The 22,509-nt window shown below is 36.2% G+C and overlaps 1 long non-coding RNA gene across 2 annotated transcripts in view; it reads right to left on the bottom strand.

The window, feature by feature from the left end:
- LOC101178192 overlaps nucleotides 1–21,556 on the bottom strand; it is a 177,557-nt gene extending 156,001 nt beyond the window's left edge. For both annotated transcript variants that reach the window (XR_001114701.2, XR_004027552.1), the window contains exons 1-2: nucleotides 21,496–21,556; nucleotides 8,312–8,398 (exon numbers count right to left, since the gene is read on the bottom strand). This is a non-coding gene — a long non-coding RNA (uncharacterized LOC101178192). The remainder of the gene's footprint in view (nucleotides 1–8,311; nucleotides 8,399–21,495) is intronic.
- Between the last annotated feature and the right edge of the window lie 953 nt (nucleotides 21,557–22,509).

The raw sequence follows: 22,509 nt of genomic DNA, 5'->3' as shown, positions 1-22,509 counted from the left end.
CCTTAGAAGATATATTGCTTAGGACCATGCAATTTAGACATATGTTATAATTTTTTTCAGGTTACATTTTTTGTTCCATAGAAGTAAAGGGAAGAAATGAAGACCAGTATGTTGCATACAAGACAGAAAAGATCTGATGAAAATTCTACTGTGGACTATTTATTTAGAAACAGATTGGCTGGATAATGCTAATACTAATCACCATGGCTACAATTTATTAAACACTCTCTCTGCTATGCATTTCAACATACATCCTTAAGAGGTTGGGTACTAAATTTTCCATTTTAACAATACAGAAAGAGACACATGATAAGGTCAAGTAACCTGTTCAGCTAGTAAGTGGCAGAGCTAGGTTACAAACCCAGGTGATCTTATTCCAGATCAGAAGATCTGGACCAAAAGAACTGGAAACAAGTCTGTCCTTTGTCTACTGAAACTCTTATTGGATATCATATGGGGATGATAAGTTAATAAACAAGTAGGCAAAATTGTACGTATGTTGTGGACTATGTGGAATTAAGGATTCGGTAGACTGGACTGTCGCTTATATGATTAGAAATTTGGGGGGACAATTAAGTTTACTCTCTTGAGACTAAGGATCTTCCATTATAAAGCAGAATGGACTAGATTATGTAATCTCTAAAGTACTTTGTCACTAGCTCAAAAATACTCCAAAGGACTCTGGAGGCCAAGGTGGGAGGATTACTTGAGGCCAGGAGTTGGAAACCGTGTCTCTTAAAAACATTAGCTGGGCATAGTGGCTCGTGCATTTAGTCCCAGATGTAAACTCCAAAGTTCTTTCTTGCTAGCTCAAAAGTATTTCAAAGGACTCAGGAGGCTGAGGCAGAAAGATTGCCTGAGCCCAGGGTTCAAGGCTTCAGTGAGCTATGCTTGCACCACTGCACCCCAGCCTAGGCATCAGAGCAAGGCCCTATCTCTGGAAAAAAAAAAAAAAAAACAAACGAACAAAACACACCAGAGCAAAATGTCTTAGTGTTCAATCATTCTTTACACCTGTTTTATTTATTTTTAATTTTTATTTTTTCTGGGTACATAGTGTTTATGTTTATGGGGTATATGGGATATTTCAATAAAGGCATACAATGTGTAATAATCACATCATGGTCAATGGAGTATCCATCACCTCAAGCATTTATCCTTTGTGTCACAAACAATCCAGTCATACTCTTGTAGTTATTTTTAAATGTATAATTACATTATTCTTTATGCCTGTTTAAGATGCATTCTGAATGCATAGAACTAAAGTCATTCTTTGATACAGCAGTGTGAAATAGGAACTATAAAGAGTTGCTCTTATAGATAGAATGTCCTTCTGTGTTCTCTGTTTAGAAGCATAGGAATAAAAATTTGGAATCTCTTCTGTTTGGATCTCACATGGTAGACCCAATGCCAAAAGGATAAATTAAATATTACTTAGTAGGGGCAAGGACAATATAGATAATTTGTTCTAGTAAAACAGTCTTTACTTCTCTTTCATGAAGTGGGCAAATAGATGAATGTCACAGAACATGAATGGGGACAGCTACAGCAAAAGGTCAGATTTATCCTGTGAAAGAATCTTCCATGTGTTGGGCACCAGTGGAGCCACATTTTTATAAATGGAACCACGCGAATTTAAAATAGAGAGCAATTTAAATATATCAAAATACTCTCACTTTATATATAACATTTGAATAAAAAAATCTCTCAAGCAAAAATATAGTTAGAATTTTGTAATTTGAAAACTGGTGAGTCAAGTCCACTGGAAGCTAGCTGGCTTTACCCTTCACATGGTGAACCCACTTTAGCTGGCCAAAAGAAATAACCAACAAAATTACGGCTTTGGCAAAAAGATCAGTAGTTGCCAAGGGTTTTGGGGAGGAAGGGATAAATAGGTGGAGCACTGAGGATTTTTAGGGCAATGAAGCTACTCTGTATAATACTACAGCAGTGAATTTATGTCATTATACATTTGTCCAAACTCATAGAATGTACAACGCCAAGGATGATCCCTAATATAAACTATGGACTCTGGTGATAATGATGTTATCAACGTAGGTTTATTAATTATAACAAAGGCACCATTCTGGGCAGGGGGGTGTTGATAGCAGGGGAGAGTGTGCACGTGTAGTGGCAGAGGATATATGGGAAATCTCTGTACCTTTATCTCAATTTTACTCTGAACCTAAAATTGCTCTAAAAAATAAAGTCTTAGAAAATACCCATCTTGCTGCCCCATGATTGGTTCTGATTTGTTTGACATTGTCCCGACCACATCCCCCTTGCATAAAGTAACAGTCTTATGTCTCATTTAATCACAACAGGAGCCTCTGACCATGTCTAGGCATTTTCCTATAAATATAACATGACATTGTTTCCATGTAACAGTAAAAATATTAGAGTCTGTAAGGAAAAATGTGTTTGAACTTATATATGATGTCATGAAGTTTATGTGTGTAGATATTAACAGACAGAACTGTTTCTTTGAAGTCTTCAGTAAGACCTCATTTAGCTTTCAAATAAGTACCTCAAAAGCCAAAAATCTTACAGATGAAAAATGAGCTATGATGTGGGTTATTTTTTAGACATAATGGTGAAGAAGCATGTGCATGATCACATAAAAGTGTTGGTAAGAAAGAAATTCTGTAACAAAATTATTATATAGTTCATTCTATCAGAAACTATTCTTTGAAGGATGTCATTTATCAAAGTACAGATGGTGCTCTAAAAACTACATTGGCCTTTAAACATCACTAGTTAGAAAGGAAGGAGAGCTTTAATTTGCAATTTTTTTAATCTTCAATACTATTGACATCAAAAAAATCATTCAGAATGCTCATAAAAATTGCTTTCCATGTTTCTTATGACTAAAAAGATTTTTTTCTGAAATGAATTAATCCTCATTCCCTGACACATTTGCCAGCATTCTGAGATGAAAAGAAAAAAAACATTATTATGCACCCTTCCTGAGAGAGTGGTAGAGGCAGGAGCTGAGTCCAAAATTATTCATTTCTGCTTCAAATCTTTCTTGAAATCTTCTCCATGGCTGTGATGTGCAAGAAATAGCTGGAGAATTTTTATCTCCACCCCCTCAACTAACACAAATCATCTGCTCCCCGTTTTACAAACATGAAAGAGGAAAACTGTCCATGATGATTTGCAGAGAGTGGGTGTGTGTGAGATCTGCTATTTCCATGGCTGGTTCAGAAGCTGATGTCACGATTACTTCCTACACAGCAATATGGGAAACCACATTAGCAGCAGGAATCCCAGTTGGCAGAATTGCCAATTGTACCTGATAAATAGACAGTTATTTGGAGGAGGAATCCTCTGGACACCTTAGAAAAGTCAGTCAACGTTTCATTTAGAAATTAGAAGCTCCTAGAATGGGATGATGTATTTCAAAATCTATAAGAAGTACAGTGAGGTACAACAATAAATGATGATTTTTATAATGTTTGTCATCATCATTATTGCATTACTATGGCTATATGCAGGTCTTTCAATAGAAACATAAATGTTTGTCCAAAAGCAAGGGTTTTGGTGATCAGGAATAAAACTTAATATAAAAACTAAATTAAATTGAACTTTTTAGAAATTGCCTTGAGAAAACCTGGGGTGGGAAATAAGGACTTAAAGCTAGACTGGAAGATAATCTTGGATTCCGAGGGGACCCAAGATGATTCGGAACATGACTTTGGCAGGAGATCATTTTAACATTATGGCATTGAGACATAAATGCCCACCTGAAATAGCTGGTAATATGGGGACTGAAGTACTCATGTTAGTGTGACAGCAGCAGGGTCACTGGATTGAACAACTCCAGGGGGCACCATTCATCCATTCCTTTATTCCAGGAAGTATTATGGAATACAAGGTATTACACAGAAGCAGCAATTTTGGAAAGACCATCTTGAGAGATTCTTTATAAAAACAGAACCCTGGTCTATAAGGTACACATTGAGATCAGCATCACTCTGTCCATGCTGTCATCCCACTTCCGTGTAGATGTCTTCTCCCATTTTCTATTGCGTGAAGACATCAGAATGGATCTTCCAAGGTGCTCATCTCTCTCTACCCCTGCAGAGGTTTATTGTTTCTTCTGAGAAAGTTTGCTGGTTATCCTGACGCAGTCAATTGATCTGTTGTAATAATAAATGCCCACTAAATTCAATTGCCAGGTTATCATTTGTGTGTTTCAGTTCCTGCTCCATGGTTCTCTTAGAGGTCTAGAACTGAGCAACACCTGAAGTTGGTAGTTACCCATGTTCCAAATATAGTGTCTTTCACACTTGGTCTTGACTGAACATTCCTTTGCTCAAAGAAATACAGAGATGCCCAGTAAATGAAATAGAGAAGCTGTGAATGCTGACTTTGGGAGCCTTTCCTGCTCATTGTCAATACCCACCTGTTGACTTCACTTGTTCCACAGCAGCCACTGCAGGAATCCCATTGACTATCTAGAACTCTTCCATACCCAGTGCTAATAACACTACTTAAATAAAATCTGTTTGTCTTTAACTGAATTTCTGGGGGTCTATTATCAACATTATTTGGAAATGTTCCCTTCTCCACTCTAGAAATGAGCTGTGTTTCTAACTGATAATTTAAAACTAGCACTCCATCACCATCAACTTAGAAATTAAATAAATTATTAAAAAAATAAAATTAGCACCGCAATATTTATCTGTACCTACCGAACTATATTATTCAGGATCCTTTGGTTGCAAAAACCCCAACTCTTTCTGACCTAAAGGGGCTCTATTGGCTTAGAGGTAGCCGTAGATTGAAAGTCTTAGAGGTAGCCCTGGATTCAAGCACAGCTTGCCTTCCGAGGGAAGAGAATATGCAAGATTCTGTCTCTCTTTCTCACTCTTTTCCTGTTATTCACCTCAATTTATCTGATATTGGCTTTAATTATGGGCAGGCTTTCTTCATGTGATAGTCCCTAAGAAGTCTTTCCTGTGATTTTCTTTCCAAGTAACACCAACAGAATTTTTGGAACTATTATTCATTTGACCAGTTGTTTTTTAATTAATAGACTATTTTTTAGAGCCCTTTTAGGTTTACCAAAAAATTGAGCAGTGAACACTGACAGTTCCCAAAGATTCTCAACCCCTCCATACACAGTTTTCCCTATTAACGTCTTGCATTGATGTGGTACATTTATTACAACTGATGAACCAGTATTGATATAGCATTATAAACTAAAGTCCATAGTTTATATTAGAGTTCACCTTCTATGTTGTAGAGTTGGTATGTGTTTTGACAAATATGTAATGTCATTTATTCACCATTACAGTATCGCACAGAATACTGTTCTAAAATTTCTGTGCTCTACCTATTCAGCATTTCCTCCCTCCTGCCAAACTCCTGGCCACTAGTGATATTTTTACTGTTTTCCTTTTCCCTGAATGTCATATATTTGGAATCATACAATGTGTCATCTTCACAGATTGGTTTCTTTCACCTAGAAATATGTACTTAAAATTCCTTTCCGCATGGCTTGAGGGCTTGCTCACTTGTTTTTATCACTGGGTATTATTCTGTTGCATGGATATACCACAGTTTGTTTTTTCATTCACCTATCGAAGGATATCCTGAATGCTTCTGAGTTTGGGCAATTATGAATAAGTCACTGGAAATGCTTGTGTGCAGGTTTGTGTGGACATAAGTTTTCAAATCATTTGGAGAAAGTGCCAACAAGAGTAATTGCTGGATCATATGGTAATACTATGTTTAGCTTCTTAAGGATCTGCAAGACTGTCTCCAAAAATGGCCATACCTTTTTTCATTTCTATCTAAATGAATGAGTTGCTGTTACTCCAAATCCTGGCCAGCATTTGTCCTTGTCAGTGTTTGGGATTGTACTGTTCTAGTAAGTGTGCAGTGGTATCTCATTGTTGTTTTAATTTGCAATGCCCTAATGAGACTGGACTAGTTTTAGTTGGTGTCCATTCTTGAATCAAGCTCTGTAGTCTAGGGGATGGAATATAAGCGATCAGTCAGGTATGCATCTTGGGCTTTTTGTTTAAGCCCAGGCAACAAGGTTAGTTTGTGATTTACAGATAACAAATTCACAACTGAAAAGTGATTCACAGTTAAGAAAGACAAGTGGATGCCATACTGATAATACATCAGCAATTCACAAAATAAATACATAAACCAAATCTTCTGACAAAATGTAATATTAGGGGGTTCATATTTATATCATTCTCAGGTGAAAAACACATGATGTCTTTCAAGGGTCAAGGAAAGAGGTGGTGTACATATGAAGTGTGGAAGTTGCAACAAGTGGCAGTGGGAAGGCTGGGCTCAATTTCAACCATTTTTTAAAAAGTAGAATAAAATACATTTGTTTTCAATATTAATTCTTCATTGTACACATTGATTCATAAGTATGTATAACTTCTTTCTGTATAAAACATATCACACAGTGTAAATGAAATAAACAATCCACTAGAGGTCTTTTACAATTTAAATTAAGCTATTATTCAATGTAATTACTAGTCTGAACGTTTTGAGGTTTTTCAAAATAAGAACTGTGGAGGTTGTTTATTCTACAAGATAGTTCATTGCACAATTATGAATAATCAGCAAAACTCTGTGAGTTGATGATCATAGGGTATGTTTTAGTTGAGAACATATTTTTGGCAATGAACACACAATGCCTATTAATTAAATTAAAGAGATATTTTATATATGTTGATTCAATAAATGTTCTTTTGAAAAGAATACGTTGGCCAAGTAATAGGTAGCCACTCTAAATGCAATTGGTGAATTTGAATCTTACAGCAGGAAAGGAGGTATGGGTTAAATGTTCGTAAATATTGGCACAAATTAGTGATGTTACTTGGGGAGAGAAGAAGAGAGTTGGCGTAAACATTTCACAGTTTCATAATGGTATTTGTCCAATGATTGATTTAATCTTGTGATTGATCATTAGCAAAAGTGTAAACCATATGGCAACTGACATTTATAAATGTGCTTTTATCAGTCAGTTTTATCCACTGAGAACAGCAATTTAAAGATTCAACACTTTGTAAGTATATTAACACAGTATTCTGGAGAATTTATTGAGTAATAGTGTTGGAAAGATTCTGTGTAGAATCTTTATAGAATCATGAAAGAATAGTATTGGAAAAGAATTTAAACTGGTGACAGGCTATATTTTCTTCATTCAAAAACCTGTGTTTATTTCATCCAAAGTTCTGATAATGTCAGAAGTTAGTGATTTCTGGAAATGCACTGGAAATAAATAAAATAAAATGAGAAAAATTTACTTCATTCTTAGAGGATATGAATTTTAAATACCTTGTGAAAAAATAGATCTGACCTAAATCAAATGGCCACAAAGTGAATGGGTTTGCTAAAGAGAGGAAAATCCTAAATATGTATACAAATTCACCAATCTCTGCCTTTGTTTTCTAATTTCTATACATTATTATATATAGAAATTTTTCTAATATATTACATTTATAGAATTTTAGAAAGTAACTGATGTAGCTACCAGTCCCACTAAAACTAGCAATAGTAGCTATAGATTTAATCAGTCGGCCTTCGTGTTTAAAATGAGACAAATTATTTTTGCCAACATAACAGCAAATATAAGACAAAGTACAACATTCTCTGATTATAAATTGGAGAATGTGGTTAGAAGTTCATTCCTGCTTATCAGTTGACTTAGGAAGTCATTTAACTATGATTTAAGCCATCATTTAACTGTCAACCTTTAATAATGTTATGACAAAGTACATTTTCACTTTGATAACAATTGCTATTGTCATAATCATCTTCATCATCATCCACATTTTATTTCCATGATACTTTAAAATAGTCAAGTGTCACACTGCCCAAGAGAAGTATATCAAACATGGTGCCATATTTTGGTCAAAAATTGTTTTTGGGTCTGAATTTACAGAAGGAGAAATAAGAGAAGAATCTGGATTGAAATAAATAGTTTTATAGATGTAATCTATTAAACATGCATTAATATATCAGAATAGTTCATTTGGATCACTATGTTTTCTGGTAGATAGAGTGCTTGAATGAAGGTATAAAAGTATGGCTTAGTCATTAATTAATTTCCCAAAACCTACTTAATCCTTCTGGGAGTTGTGTCAGCTATAGAACTAAGAGAACAAAGTCAAACTTAAGTCAACACGAGGTACTTAGCTTACGTAGCTACTGTCTTTCAAAACATCTTTGAACAGTCTTAGTGGAATGTCACTTCACATTTTTTGGACATCTTTAACACTATTTCGGTTTCCAAAACAGTTGCCAACTCTCTACCCAACTCTTTCCACCCTACCTTGGGTTATGTAGCTTCCTGGCTTTTCATTCTTCGTCTAGAATAAGATCAGAATTTTTTCCCGGGTGATATTTTACAGGATTCCAGCTGTGGAAACAAACAAACACATATAAAAAGATGTAGCAGATTTCATCTGAATATTCTTTTAGAATTTCGCCCATCATAAATGTTTCTAGAAAAGTGTGCTCTTAAAACTCTCCATTAGTATTTGCCCAAATTTGTTTATTCAGTTTTGTCCAGAAAGAAGGGAGTTGGTTATTTTAAGTGCAAATATAGGACTCAATATTTCATTTATTCAGAAGGGGGCACACTTGTGCTTTTAATAGCAGATGTATTCAGATTTGCTGGTATACAAAATTTATACATAAACTTGCCACAGATGACAGAACTACTTCTCATTACCAAGGTTTTTTAAAAGGCTTAATACTTCTTAAACAAGAAGAGTGACAGAATTCAATATGCAAGTTTCTTTTTAAAGAAGGTTTTTTTTTTTTAAAGTTCCAGAGTCCTTTTAGGTTAAAAACTTTGCAATTTGTTCTGATAATTTTTCAAGAAAGATGTCTATGATCATGGAAGTAACATGTTTTTGACAGCTTCTAATACATTTTAGTTTGACCTCTACTTTTGGCAATTTGATAGCCTTAAAAACATTTTCTCTACTGGAATAACGTGATATCATTTGTAGGCCAAGATAACACAGACCCATTTGGAGGATAAAGACTTATGCAATAAGGTATCTTTCTACCAGTGGACTTAGTTGTTCTTAGCCATAATTGTTTTTCCCAGGGACACAAGATCGTCTTGGCATGTTTGGCTAAGGAATTTACTCTAAAACCTTTGAAAATCATAGCCAGCTTCCACTACTTTGGCCTCAGTGCTATTATGCTCTAGATAATTCAAGTATTTGGTCAAAAATGATAAAACCCAAACAATTTAAAATATACAGCAATAGCTGTGATAAATACAGAGGATATGAGAAGATAGAATGCATATACAATTAAAATTTGCTTTGAGGTGTTGTTAAAAACTTTTATGGGTTGTAACCTGTCTGACAATATATATGACAATGGGGTATATCTTTACTATATAAAGCACTTTTACAAATGATAACGAATATTTAAGACAATTCAGTAGAAATATGTGAAGGTAAAAGATGGCCATTTGACAATTTCCAATATGAATGAATGGGAAATTATCATTATACTATAATCAGTGTATACAGGAAGACAGACCTAGTCTATATGGTTGATATAGTTTATATTTTTGTCCCTGTTCAAAACTCATGTTGAATTGTAATTCCCAATTTTGGAGGTGGAGCTTTGTGGGAGGTGGTTCGATCATAGGGGCGGATTTCTCATGAAGAGTTTAGCACCATCCCCTTGGTGCTGTTCTCATGATGATTAGTTCTCGTAAGATCTGTTTGTTTAAAAGTATGTGGCACTGCCCCCACCACTCTCTCTCACTCTGGCTCCCATTCTCATCATGTGATGAGCCTGCTCCCCATTTGCGTTCTGCCATGATTAGAAGCCTCCTAAGGTCTCCCCAGAAGCAGATGCTGCTATGCTTCCTATACATCCTACAAAACTGCGAGCCAATTAAACTTCTTTACTTATAATTTACCCAGTGTCTTATGGTTTCTTTAGAGCAATGCAAGGAAGGCCTAATACATATTTTCAGTCTTCTGCCTTCACAAACTTTTCAAGAGAGCAATGTTGATACAGATGTTAATTGATATTTCATTTTCAGATGATAATCATGCAATATGTATCACTGATTTCCGTATACCCCTTGACTAACCATTCAACATCTTTCTTAAGGAAATGATCTGAGAAAGAGATAACTGCACAAAGATGTTTATTGCCATGATGCTTAAAGTAGTGAGCAGTTGGTAACCACGTAAGCATCAAAGAAAACTAATTAGTTAAATGTGTTGTGGTAAAATCCTTTAAATGAGTACATCATAACTATTAATACCACAAAGAGAGTCTATACCTCTTCATTTTTTAAGTCGAAGTATGTTGGTAAATTGAAAAAGTAGGTTAACAGGGAGATTATGGAGTAATTCCAATTTTATGAGGGAACCATCATTCTACCCTCTATGTCTATGAGATAAATTATTTAGCTTGCACGTATAAATGAGAGGGCAAAGGAAGGGGTAAAGAATAGGGGTCATTTTTGTAGCCTGCTCCTCTAGTAAAAAGCTAAATTCTGAGAAAACAGACTAAATATAGAAACACAAATTGTAAATTCAAGGCAGAGAAAAAAGTTTACTAAATCATGAGTGAGTATCAAAAAAAAGACGAAGGTTTTCAAGTTCTTGGCGCATACATGTGAGATTCCTATCCGAGGTCCTTCATTTTCTAACTGCAGAAACTTAAATAATGCACCCATATGAATAAAAATATCTTATATCCTTTAAAATGTAGGTAATACCTATGATTCCCTTCTTTGTTGTTGTGAGAATAAAGCAGGATTACTTTTTTAAAAGTTCTTTACGGAGGCTTCACATTGCAGGTGCTTCATGAGTGTCTAGAGTAATTCACTAACTTTATTATGATTAACCCTGCTATAGTTATTAGTCAATCACACTGGACAAACTAATGAACTAGAAAATAGAATAAAAAAATCAATGCAGTGGAAATAAGACTGAAGTTGAAGATATCTGGCCGGGATCATGGATTCTAGGTCTGTGCAACCTTAGGCAAGTCACAGTATTTCTCTGGACCTGTGTCGTTTCTAAGAAAATGATGCTTCTTCTTAGAGCTGAAATGTCATTTTGCTCTAAGAAAATTACAACCAAGAATGTTCCTTTCTCGTTTTCATTTTCCAAATTGTATTTCTGCATGCAAAACAATATTGTATTCTTGTATCAGAGAGTTTTAGGGCAAACAAAGATGATCAAGTGAATATTTGAATATTTGGGAAAGAAGTGGACCAGAGTGAGGAGTCCCAAAATTATCACCCCAGTTGTTAAGTAGCTGAGAAGGAATCCACACATTATTAATATTTCTGGTTATCAGGCCTGTCTGAAGTTATTCCAAATAATTTTTGTTTTCAGTTACAGCAATGTGTGACTAATTGTTAGTATGCGTTCTTAATGAGCATATATCAAATTTAAAAATAAAATATTACTTAAAAATACTACAAATACAATCACACAGCTTTGAAGTTGAGTTCTGTTAAGTAGCTGAACGTGTGAATTATGTAAGAATATGAGATATAACCTAAGGTACTAATGCATCTTCTAGTTTCTATCCTACACTGCTCTGGTTAGCACCAGTGGCTCCAAATGACAAGAAAGTGTAATGACATCAAACAGTAGGGCAGAATTCCACCAAAGAATACTGAACACTTTATTAGGAAAACAGGAAAAGGAAGAAAAATAGGAAATAGTGGCAGTTTCTTTGGACAAAATCTGAGTAAAAATTACTACCCTCAGGGTAGAAATTTTCTCAAATTGGGAAATCATACCTTGAGCTGAGAGCTTGGGATATTTGTTCAGAACCTATTAACTTCTCTATAGCTTCCCATTAAACCTCACAAGTAGTTTATTCCCATATCTTCTGGGCCAGTGGGCCAAATTTCGTCTTGAATTTCTCATTCCTATCTTTTCTTTGGCTGTTTTACTGATCTTCATGAACTTTTTTTTTTTTCTTTTTCTTTTTTTTTTTTTTTTTTGAGATGGAGTCTCACTCTGTTGCCAATGCTGGAGTGCAGTGGTGCGATCTCAGCTCACCGCAACCTCCATCTCCCAGGTTGAGGTGATTCTCCTGCCTCAGCCTCGCAAGTAGCTGGGATTAGAGGTGTATGCCACGGTGCCCAGCTAATTTTTGTATGTTTAGTAGAGACACCTTGAAACTATAAGTGAAGAGGTCATCTCAAAATATACAGAGTCAAAAACAGGCTTCTGAGGAGATACATGTTTTAAATAAGGAAATCTCCATTATAACTTCTAAAATGTCATTCATTCAGAAGGTAAATCAACATGAAAATAGACCTTGAACAAGACTCTTTTTCATGTCTATTTAAATAAGAATGCTATTGAATTTGTGGTGCTAATAAAACAGTTTAAAATGTATAGCATTATTTTCTGTATCCAAATAAGTGAAAATACTTTTTAATATAATTTAGTATGGTTTATACTGAGTTAGCTCTGAGGATCCTAACACTCTCTAATACTTTTCCCCCAAATGTTGATATATTTGTATTTAATTCTATATTAAACATTGAAATAGTATTTTAAAATGATACCCACAGTGTCATCCAAAAACCTACAACATAATTTTTTAGTCTTTATTATAATTTCAATTATGTGGAAGTTAAACATATGTGGCCATAACACTTTTTTAGATTGTGGTTTACAAAAAAAAAAAAATCATTCCCTTGTTGAATAATTCAATAGGTTTATATTGGCAAAATCCATGTTCTGGTCACTTGGGTCCAGCCCCCATTAAGCCTGTAGTCCAATGGAAGAAGAGTTCGGTAAACTCTTAAAACTGAAAACTTAACATGCAGTGTAATAGTTCTATGCTGGGGTCAACATAGTGTATTACAATTGCATATTGCAGAATCCTTTTATTTGAACTTAGAGGTTCAGAGAGTTTCCAGGGAAGGTAACATGGAAGGTAATATCTGACAAATCAGTAAAAATCAGCCAGACATGGAATAGAATGCTTCATCTGAGTGAGCATTATATACAAATGTATAGAGGCAATACAAGAGTTGGCATTCTTTAAAGAAGTAAGAGTTCAATGAAACTAGAAGTTAGAATTCCTGAAAAGATGAAATGGAGATTGGGAATAATAAGTCTGGAGTGGTAAGCTGGGGTTGCATCATGGAAGTTCCTTTTTATCAAGTTAAAGAATTTGACCTTTCTCCTAAGAGGATTGGAATTCTACAGAAATGTTTTAAATAAGAAAGCAGCCTGGTTAGGTTCACATTTCAGAAAAATCATTTCATTACGAATAAAGGATCATAGACAAATGAGAGCAGCAAAGACAGAGGCTGAGAAACTCATTTGGAGCCAGCTATAGTGGTTCCAGGTGAGAGATGCTATTGGCCTCAACTAGAATACCTCTAAGTGGGGATGGGCACAGGTAGCTGGAATCATCGTATTTTTAGAGGATTAAATTGAGAGGGCTTCAGATTGGATGTAAAGGAGGGTGAGGATCAAGGGTTAAGGAAGCTAACCAGATTTGTGAGATCTGTAACAGTGGTGATTGATTCCTCAACCGAACTAGGAAACATAACGACATTGGCAAGCGAAGGTAATGAGCTCATTTGGTGGTATAGTAAGATTTTCTTTCTGTAAGACTTCAAGTGAGATGGCTAGCAGAAATTTGTGCCTATGGATTATGAACAAAGTCCTTTTCAGGAACAAGATCTGAGCTAGAGATATAAACTTTGAGAATGTCAGCAAGCAGATGGTAATTAAACATATGGGAGTAGATAATATTACTCAGGGATGATATATAAAGAAACGATTCTCAAACTTTGGGGTCAGATTAATTACCCAGGAAACCTAATAAAATTCAAAATCCTGGGTACCAACTCCAGAGTGTCTCACTGAGTAGGTGTAGAATGTAGTTCCCAAGCCTGTCTTGTTGAAAAGTAGGGCCCCACCCAATGGTTCTGATGGAGATGATATTCTGACCCCACTCTGAAGTATAATGAGAAGAGGATCTTGCTTAGTGTCCCGAGTAGTATCAGAACAAAAGCGATGGACAAAGAAAGAGGAACCCAGAAAGAAGACTGTAAAAAAGCAACTGGAGGTATTGAAGGAAAACCAGGAGAATAAAACATTACAAATTCTATAAGAAAGTAGTGGGTACAAGAGTGGTGAACAGGGTCAAGGTGTTGAGAGATAAAGTAAAGATAAAGGCTAAAAACACCCACTGGGTGTAACAAAAAGGAGGTCATCACAAAGTTGGCAGGAACAATTTTGGTAGAATTATGTGGGCTGAAGCCAGATTGCAGTGGGCTGAGGGTTGAATATGAGATGAGGATAAAGAGACAAGAAGCAGAGGCAAAATGTTATAAAAGAAGTTCGGACTAGAAGGGCAGGAAGTTGCTGCAGCAGAATGTGGACTGAAGGGTGAGATGTTTTTAGGAGGGAAACAACTTGAGTGAATGTGGTGTCTCATACCTGACGTGCTGCATCCCTGATTTCATTTTAAAGTTTTTTTAAATAGATTCATTGAAGTATAATCTACATATTATAAAATTCATCTTTTTAAAGTATACAGTTCAATTTTTTTTTTTTTTTTTTTTTTGAGACGGAGTCTCACTGTGTCACCCAGGCTGGAGTGCATTGGTGCGATCTCGGCTCACTGCAACCTCTGCCTCCCGAGTTCAAGCAATTCTCCTGCCTCAGTCTCCCAAGTAGCTGGGATTACAGGCTACTTGTATTTTTAGTACAGACAGGGTTTCACCATATTGGCCAGGCTGGTCTTGAACTCCTGACCTTGTGATCCACCCACCTCGACCTCCCAAAGTACTGGGATTACAGTGCCGTGCCCAACAATTCAATGGTTTTTAATAAAATTACAGAGTGTACAAGCATCACCACAATCTAGTATTAAAACATTTTCATTGCTCCATATTCCATATACCTGTTTACTGTTAAACCACATTCTTACACTCTGCCCCAGGCAAATACACATGCATTGTGGGTCTCTACAGATTTACCTATTCTAGACATTTCATAGAAGCCATACAACATGTGGGTTCTTTTGTGTCTGGGTTCTTTTGTGTCAGAGTTCTTTTGCTTAGTATATTGTTGGAGAGGTTCCCTCCTGTTGTAACATATATCAGTGCTTTATTCCTTTTTTATTGCTGCATTGTATTCCATTTTATGGATAGAGCACATTTTGTATATCCATTCATCAGTTGATGGACATCTGGATAACGTCCCCTTTTTGACCATCATTCGTGAATGATAGTGCTATGAATATTCGCATGAAAATCTTTATGTAAGCATAGGTTTTCATTGCTCCAGTATAGTTATCTAGGAGTCTGATTGCTGGGTTGTATGTTAAGTTTGGGTTGAACTTTCTAAGAAATGGTCCGACGTCTTTCTAACGTGGCTGCAATATTTTACATTCACACTCTTTCATCCCTGCCCTAATAAGCACATATTCACTTACTTTTATACCTGCATTCATTGAAAAAAAAAAAAAAGAACTGTGCCCTCTTGGATAGTGGGGAGCAAAGTAAGGTGCTGCTTTGGGTTCTGTGCATTATGGTTAGGCCAAAAATGATGGAAATATGAATTAGCATCAGCCTGCCCCCTAGTGGTGGTCTAGACTGCTATGCAATCAACCTAAATCCATGGGGCCAAACTTCTAAGCGATCTACTCTTTCCTTCACACACTCTTGTCACTCTACCTCCATCTTTTCTGGCAAAGACTAAACAGTGGACAACGAGTTTAAGTATGCTCAAACAAATTTAGAAAGTGTATTGTGAGGTGCAGTGGTTCACAAGCATCAAACTGTCTACTAGTCATGTCTACCAGAGATATGGACACCTATTCTCATGTGTTTAAGGATCGGCTGCTGGGGAACTTGGGCAAAGTTACTGAATTTCATGTAAGCTCAGTTGTTTCTTTATCTCTACAATGAGGATTACAATAACACCGGGCTTAGTTATACTGCAATGATTCAATGAAATTTCATATGTAAAGCACCTAACATAGTTAAACCTAGAGTTGGCATTCAAGAAAATGTAGGTATTCATATTTTATGATAATAAAAGTGGTCACAAGTGTAGTCAAATGCTACAGTGACATTCTATTCATAAAATTATTTTTTATCTGTTCTCATTTACTTATATCCTATGTTTATGCTCTCCATTTAAAATTAAAATGTCTTTGAATTTAGAACTACAGTTGACTGTGTTTATTTGACAGTCTACAGTGTACTGTAGACAATTTATTTGACATTGATAAGAATCACAAAAGTAACGACAATACTATCCTTCATTATTTTATAGTAACCATGTATCAGGAAATTCTCTAAAATCCTCCTGTATGTAAAATTTAACGCAGAAAACTTTTTTATAGGTAGGTAAAGATCTCAGTCTGTGTTGGAGAAAATATTTCAGCCACATCTTTCTTGCGGTACCCATTTTCACTACCTGTTGTGCTGCCACTGCCAATGGAAATGACAATATCAATTACAGCTGGTTAATAATTGAGACGTATAGAGACTAGAAGAGTGTGTGTGATGTGGCTCAGATCCGGATTCTCATGATCTTTTGTTGCTCTTTTGTCAAAGGGAAAAAGTAAGACCAGAAATGACCTGAGTTTGACGATTACTATGGTTTGCAATTCAGCAATTCAAGATAGTGGCAGTCTCCTTCCCAATCCACCCTAACACCTGCATCCTTTTCCCCATTAATAGCTAAAGTTTTCTCCCCAAAATAGCCAAAGGTTCATTGGAAATTTTATCCATGTAAAGTAAGTACGTAGGCCTTCCTTTGTTTTTCTCTTAACAATGCTGCAGACTATGTTTGTTTAGAATTTATTCTCTGACGGCAGTTGTTAAGTTATTCATTTTAATGGGTGTTTTATAACTTTAAAAGGAAAATTGCTTCCAGGGAAGACAGCATGCCTCCAATACAGAAATCAGGTATTTAGGGAGAACAATCTAATAAAACACTTTGGACAGCCCATGATAGTGTTCAGACACACAGTTCTAGAAGAAAAATAAGAAAGCATTTCTTTGGCCAAATGTGATCTGAACCATCCTGGTTTTTGCTTCACATGCTGTGAGACATTTATTCTCTTCACTATTCAATTATTTTGCCAGCGAGATGTGGGAATTAAAGTAGCGGCAATCATGATAACGTGTGTTAAGCATCAAAATACTTTGCACTGAGCAGACAGAGTTGCCAGTTGTATTTTCAACTTGGGTTTACATATGATAAAATATTGTTATTATTTCCTTTAATGTCATCAGTTTTTAATGGCTCCTACTCCATCCAATTTTTAAGCTGTAAATATAGTCTAGTATTTGAAAAGAAAATCTAAGTAGTTCTAATGCCGGAGGCTGGAACTAGTTTGTTTGCCAGCAAAATTCATCTTTAGTTTACATGTATTTAGATGCTTGATTATACGTCCCCAAATCAGTCATAATTTAGCCCAGAATTTTAGACTTACAGAACCCAAGTGTAGATACATTTGTTTGTCTCATGCGGTTTTAAAAAAAAATCTGTGAGCAAGCCTTTAAATATCAAGAGATTCCACAATCTTTATTTGGGCTTTTCTTCATGAATAAAAGATTTTAAAATGCTTTCTTATCCCTGAGTGGGACACTGGACAGATAATGCATACTTACACTCTACTATTTGATATTTGTCCAAGACCTCCCAAACACCTTTGATTTTTGCTTAATATTACTCGATATTTAATCTACTGAAATATTTTAGTCCGTCTTTTTTTTTCCCCTGTAGAAAATTGAGTCTAAATTTAAAGCGGCCTTTCTAATGCAATCTGAGCCAAAAGGTATAATTCACTTTAAAGTAATTTGGGGGCAAGCTTAGAAGTGTGTAGGCAGTAGGGCAAACATTTAATTTCCTATACTACTATAGAAACGGTAATAACTAACAAACATTAAATACTTATTCTATGTCAGGTGCTGAGGTTTATATACATTATCTCATGTAATTCTCACAACAGGCCATAAAGTAGGTGCTAAATGCTATTATTAGTTTAACAGCAATAACAAAAAAACTCTAAACCTCAGAGCAGGTATGTGCATTGCCTAAGGTAAGGTAAGGGACTGAGCTAGGACTATCTTCTCTCTAAAACTCACTTCCTCAACACTCACTCTCTTACTCTGTCTTATCTTGACATTACATTCTGAAGTATTTTTTAAAATATATTTAGATCCGGCACACACCTGTTATTCCAGCACTTTGGGAGGCCGAGGCAGGCGGATCACTTGAGGCCAGGATTTCGAGACCAGCCTGGCCAACATGGTGAAACCCCATCTCTACTAAAAATGCAAAAATTAGCCGGGCATGGTGGTGCATGCCTGTAATCTACTCAGGAGGCTGAGGCAGGAGAATCACTTGAAACCAGGAGGCAGAGGATACATGAACTGCGATCGCACCACTGCTTTTCAGCCTGGGTGACAGAGGGAGACACTGTTTACAAATAAATAAATAAATAAATGTTTATTTTAAATATAAGTAATTAAAAACATAAAGCTACATAAAAATGCATATTTATATAAATAAATAGTTGTCTTCATATTTAATAAAATGCTCAAGGAACTCTCTGCTCCTCATCACACCTTTTGGGTCACAGAGGTTCCTCTTTTTATGAATGGCCCATCAAAGAGGTCAGTTTTAGGTAGCATTCTTTCCCAGTATTTTCATTTTTTTTTTTTGCTATTGTAAATGCATTATGTATGCACCCTGAAGTAATTAGCAAAGACGTTGTTGTTCAGCTGAATTTTAAACTAATTAATCTGACCTAATTCCTGTCAAAAATAATTAGGATAAAATATGTCCTTCCTAAGCAACTCTTTGAAGCTGAGACGCTAAAGCACAGTACCTCCTGTGTATGCACTGCTCTAAAATTGAGAGGGCCATTTATTTAACAGTTTTAGAGGAAATGCTAAAATGCTACCTCGTGAATTGCCACCTGGGCATCATCTCCTCCTCCTTGCTTTCTATATTCAAATAAAGAAAAGAAGTTGAACTAACAATGGGACTGTAACATGAGTGTTCTCAAAGAGCCCTTCACATCACGTGGTTTACAATTAAAACATCAAAACTGGTTAATTTCTCCTCTTCCAAAAGGCTTCATGCTCAATATATGTGCCCCATTTCTCAGCCCATTCACTTTTTTTTTTTTTTTTTTTTGAGACAGAGCCTTGCTCTTATCCCCTAGGCTGGAGTGCAGTGGTGTGATCTCAGCTCACTGCAACCTCCGCATCCCCAGTTCAAGCAATTCTTCTGTCTCAGCCTCCTGAGTAGCTGGGACTACAGGTGCCTGCCACCACGCCTGGCTAATTTTTTTTTTTGTATTTTTAGTAAAGACGGGGTTTCACCATGTCGGTCAGGCTGGTCTCCAAATCCTGACCTCAGGTGATCCACCTGCTTTGGCCTCCCAAAGTGCTGGGATTACAGGCATGAGCCACCGCACCTGGCCCACTTTTCTTGATATAAAATTGATTAAGCTATCTTCTGTCTCCCCATCCCCTACCTGCCCCAAATAAGCATTTAAAATATCTTTAGTGATATAATGAATTGGGAAAATGTCTCATGTAATAACCAAGTCCTAAGCTATATGTTTCTAGAAAAAATAATTTAGGAAAAGCAAATAAACAAGCTTTACCCATAGCTGCAGGTTGTCAACAAGTTAAGATGATGTCAGGTTGCAGCAACTGTGGAGGTTTGTATATGCTGGTGTTTGCCTAAAGGCTTCACTACTGCCCTGTCATTCTATAGCAACCTCTTCTGCGTGCCCCCTAACCTTGCTCTCGGACATATTACAGAGCCCTTGGGAGAGGAGCACATTGTGGAATATATCTATCACATCCCCAAGCAGTTCAGAGTTAATAATTTCCTTATTAAACCTATGAACCCTTCATGTTTTCTAGTCCTCCCTCCCCAACCCCCTTCCAAGTTAGTTTCTAGGCAACCAATAAGCACTGAATTACATTAAGCTCTTTATTTCAAGGCTGCAGTTCAGAATTTTGCTGCCTATTTGTTGGCTCATTTATAGAGACTGCAGCATAAAATGTATTAATTCTGTCTAATCTGCAGTACATCAGTGATTTGGTTAGAACCACATTACCTGTACCTGTTTTTCATGTTTAAATCACTCAGTGCCATGATGCTCTTCTTTATGTAGCTTATGCCAAAGATACTGTGAGCTCTAATTTGAAATCATGGAAGCAAGAATTTCCACAATTCCCAGTCCCTGGTTATCATTCAGCACCTTGAGATAGTCTATTAGGAAATTAGAATGTTCAAAATCTCCTTTTTTGAATGGCCGAAATGTCTAACACCTGACTTTTAGTAAGAAAGATCAGACACGTATGGTTCAGGAATAGCCTGAAATGCAGGATAAAAGGGAGGATATTGTTTGCTTTAACAAACTGAAATTTTGGTGTGAAAGAGAAGCAAGCCCTTGAAAATATTCCTTTGTTGGTATGAATCAAGGAATTGAAGTTGTAATTTCAAATTTTACCAAGGACAGTGTGAAAATGAAGATTAATCTTCCAGCAAAAAAGAACTGTTCTCTGTTTTGAATGTTGAATGGTTTGAGATATTCTCTAGAAAACTCTGAGCAAGCACTCTCTTTTTCTCTCTCTCTGTGATATTTATAAAGGGATCTGGTAAGTCTCTAAGTGTATAATATATTAAGGTCCTCACAAGTGAGTAAAAATATAAATTAAATGTTAGTTCATTCTGTAGTTTCTTAAAACACAAAGCAGTAATCTACATTGGCCACACTAAAATGGTGGCTTTGAGAAAACGAAGTAAAATCCTTTTAAAATTCAAACTTGAATCTAATCTCTTTCCTTTCACCTGCTTATAATGTAGCTGAGGCAGGTGTGTGTGGCATATAAAGCTGTAGAAATAAACTAATTGAATGGTCTTGTGGCATAGAGAGCCAGCTGTCCACTAGAGTTGTATGGTAGAAAAACCTTCTAGGTCACCGTACTGCCAAGGAGGAGTGGCCCAGATTAGGCAGCAACTGCATCTCCCAGATGACTTTGCACCTAGAGATGCCACTTACTGGATTTGCTTCAGTAAAATATGAGCAGAAGGGAGGAATGCCATTTCCAGGCCTGGCCTACAAGATCTTCTGTATGATCTCCCATGTGTCTGCCTCTCTTTTTTTTTTTTGAATTTCACATTCTTTTATATCAGTAGATTTTGGAGTACAGTTTTGGCTACATGGAGAAGTTCTTTAGTGGTGATTTCTGAGATTTTAGTGCACCCGTCACTCAAGCAGTGTACTCCCATATGTCTCTTTCTGGCCCCCTCCGCCTCCCCGCCGCGAATTGGATATCACTAACCTCTCAACCTGGGGAAAAGTGAGATGTTTTGTCAAAGCCTCCATCACCAGTGACTGCATGGAGTATCACCTGTCTAGATCCCTGACAATAAAACTATTGTTTATCACTGAGAATTTGGGTATATCTGTTTCAACAGCTCGTTTTACCTTGACTTATAGACGTGCCATGCATGAGTCACAAGATAGGATCACTTCAGTCAGTAGAACCACAAATATTCTTGACTGCTTACTATGTGCCTTACAATGCAGATTCCAAGGATTCTGTGGTAACCAGACAAGAATGGCTTCTTAAAGTAGTAGGAAAAAAAAGACACACTTCAAACTATTGCAATCAATCTATTAATTATATACATGTAATGACATGCAAAATAGAAATTTAGTACCTATAGAGCATATAATACAGTAAGATTTAAACTACTCTGGGGTTTGACAAATATTTTCATTCATTAATACTTATTATTATTATTTCCAAATGTTAGTTCAGATGAAAACAAATCTGGATTTCATGTTATACATAGAGAGCTGAGTCCAGAGTAGACTAGTAGAATCAGTAGGTTAAATTGTTTCTTCCTCTCCTCCCCCAATGCCCAGGAATCAGGATGCAGCTATAAACCATTTCTTACATAATTTTTTTTTTCCTTTGAGAAAAGGAGGCTGGGCGCAGTGGCTCACATCTGTAATCTCAGCACCTAGGGAGGCCAAGGCAGGTGGATTATTTGAGGTTAGGAGTTCGAGACTAGCCTGGTCAACATGGTGAAACCTTGTCTCTACTAAAAAATACGAAACTTAGCTGAGCATGGTGGTGCACACCTGTAATCCCAGCTACTCAGGAGGCTGAGGCAGGAGAGTCACTTGAACCCAGGAGGTGGAGGTTGCAGTGAGCCAAGATTGTGCCACTGCACTCCAGTCTGGACAACACAGTGAGACTCCATCTCAAAAAAAAAAAAAAAGAAAAAAGGAAAGCACTTAGGAAACATTTCACTTAGTCCTTCCTTTCCTAGATGAGGAGGAGAAATGTATTTTCCGAGCTTATTATACCTTCCATTTTAACATATGGAACATTTAGTGTGGGTCAGAATCTATGCTAGTTACTGTTTTTTATTGTAAAATTTAAGAGACATATAGATTAGTACACCATAAAAATACATAGGTCAGTGATTT

This window comes from Nomascus leucogenys, chromosome 21 (assembly GCF_006542625.1).
Source record: "Nomascus leucogenys isolate Asia chromosome 21, Asia_NLE_v1, whole genome shotgun sequence".
Classification (NCBI taxonomy): Eukaryota; Metazoa; Chordata; class Mammalia; order Primates; family Hylobatidae; genus Nomascus; species Nomascus leucogenys.
The sequence above is the reverse complement of the archived record's forward strand: the minus strand, read 5'-3'. Positions and strand labels throughout refer to the sequence as shown.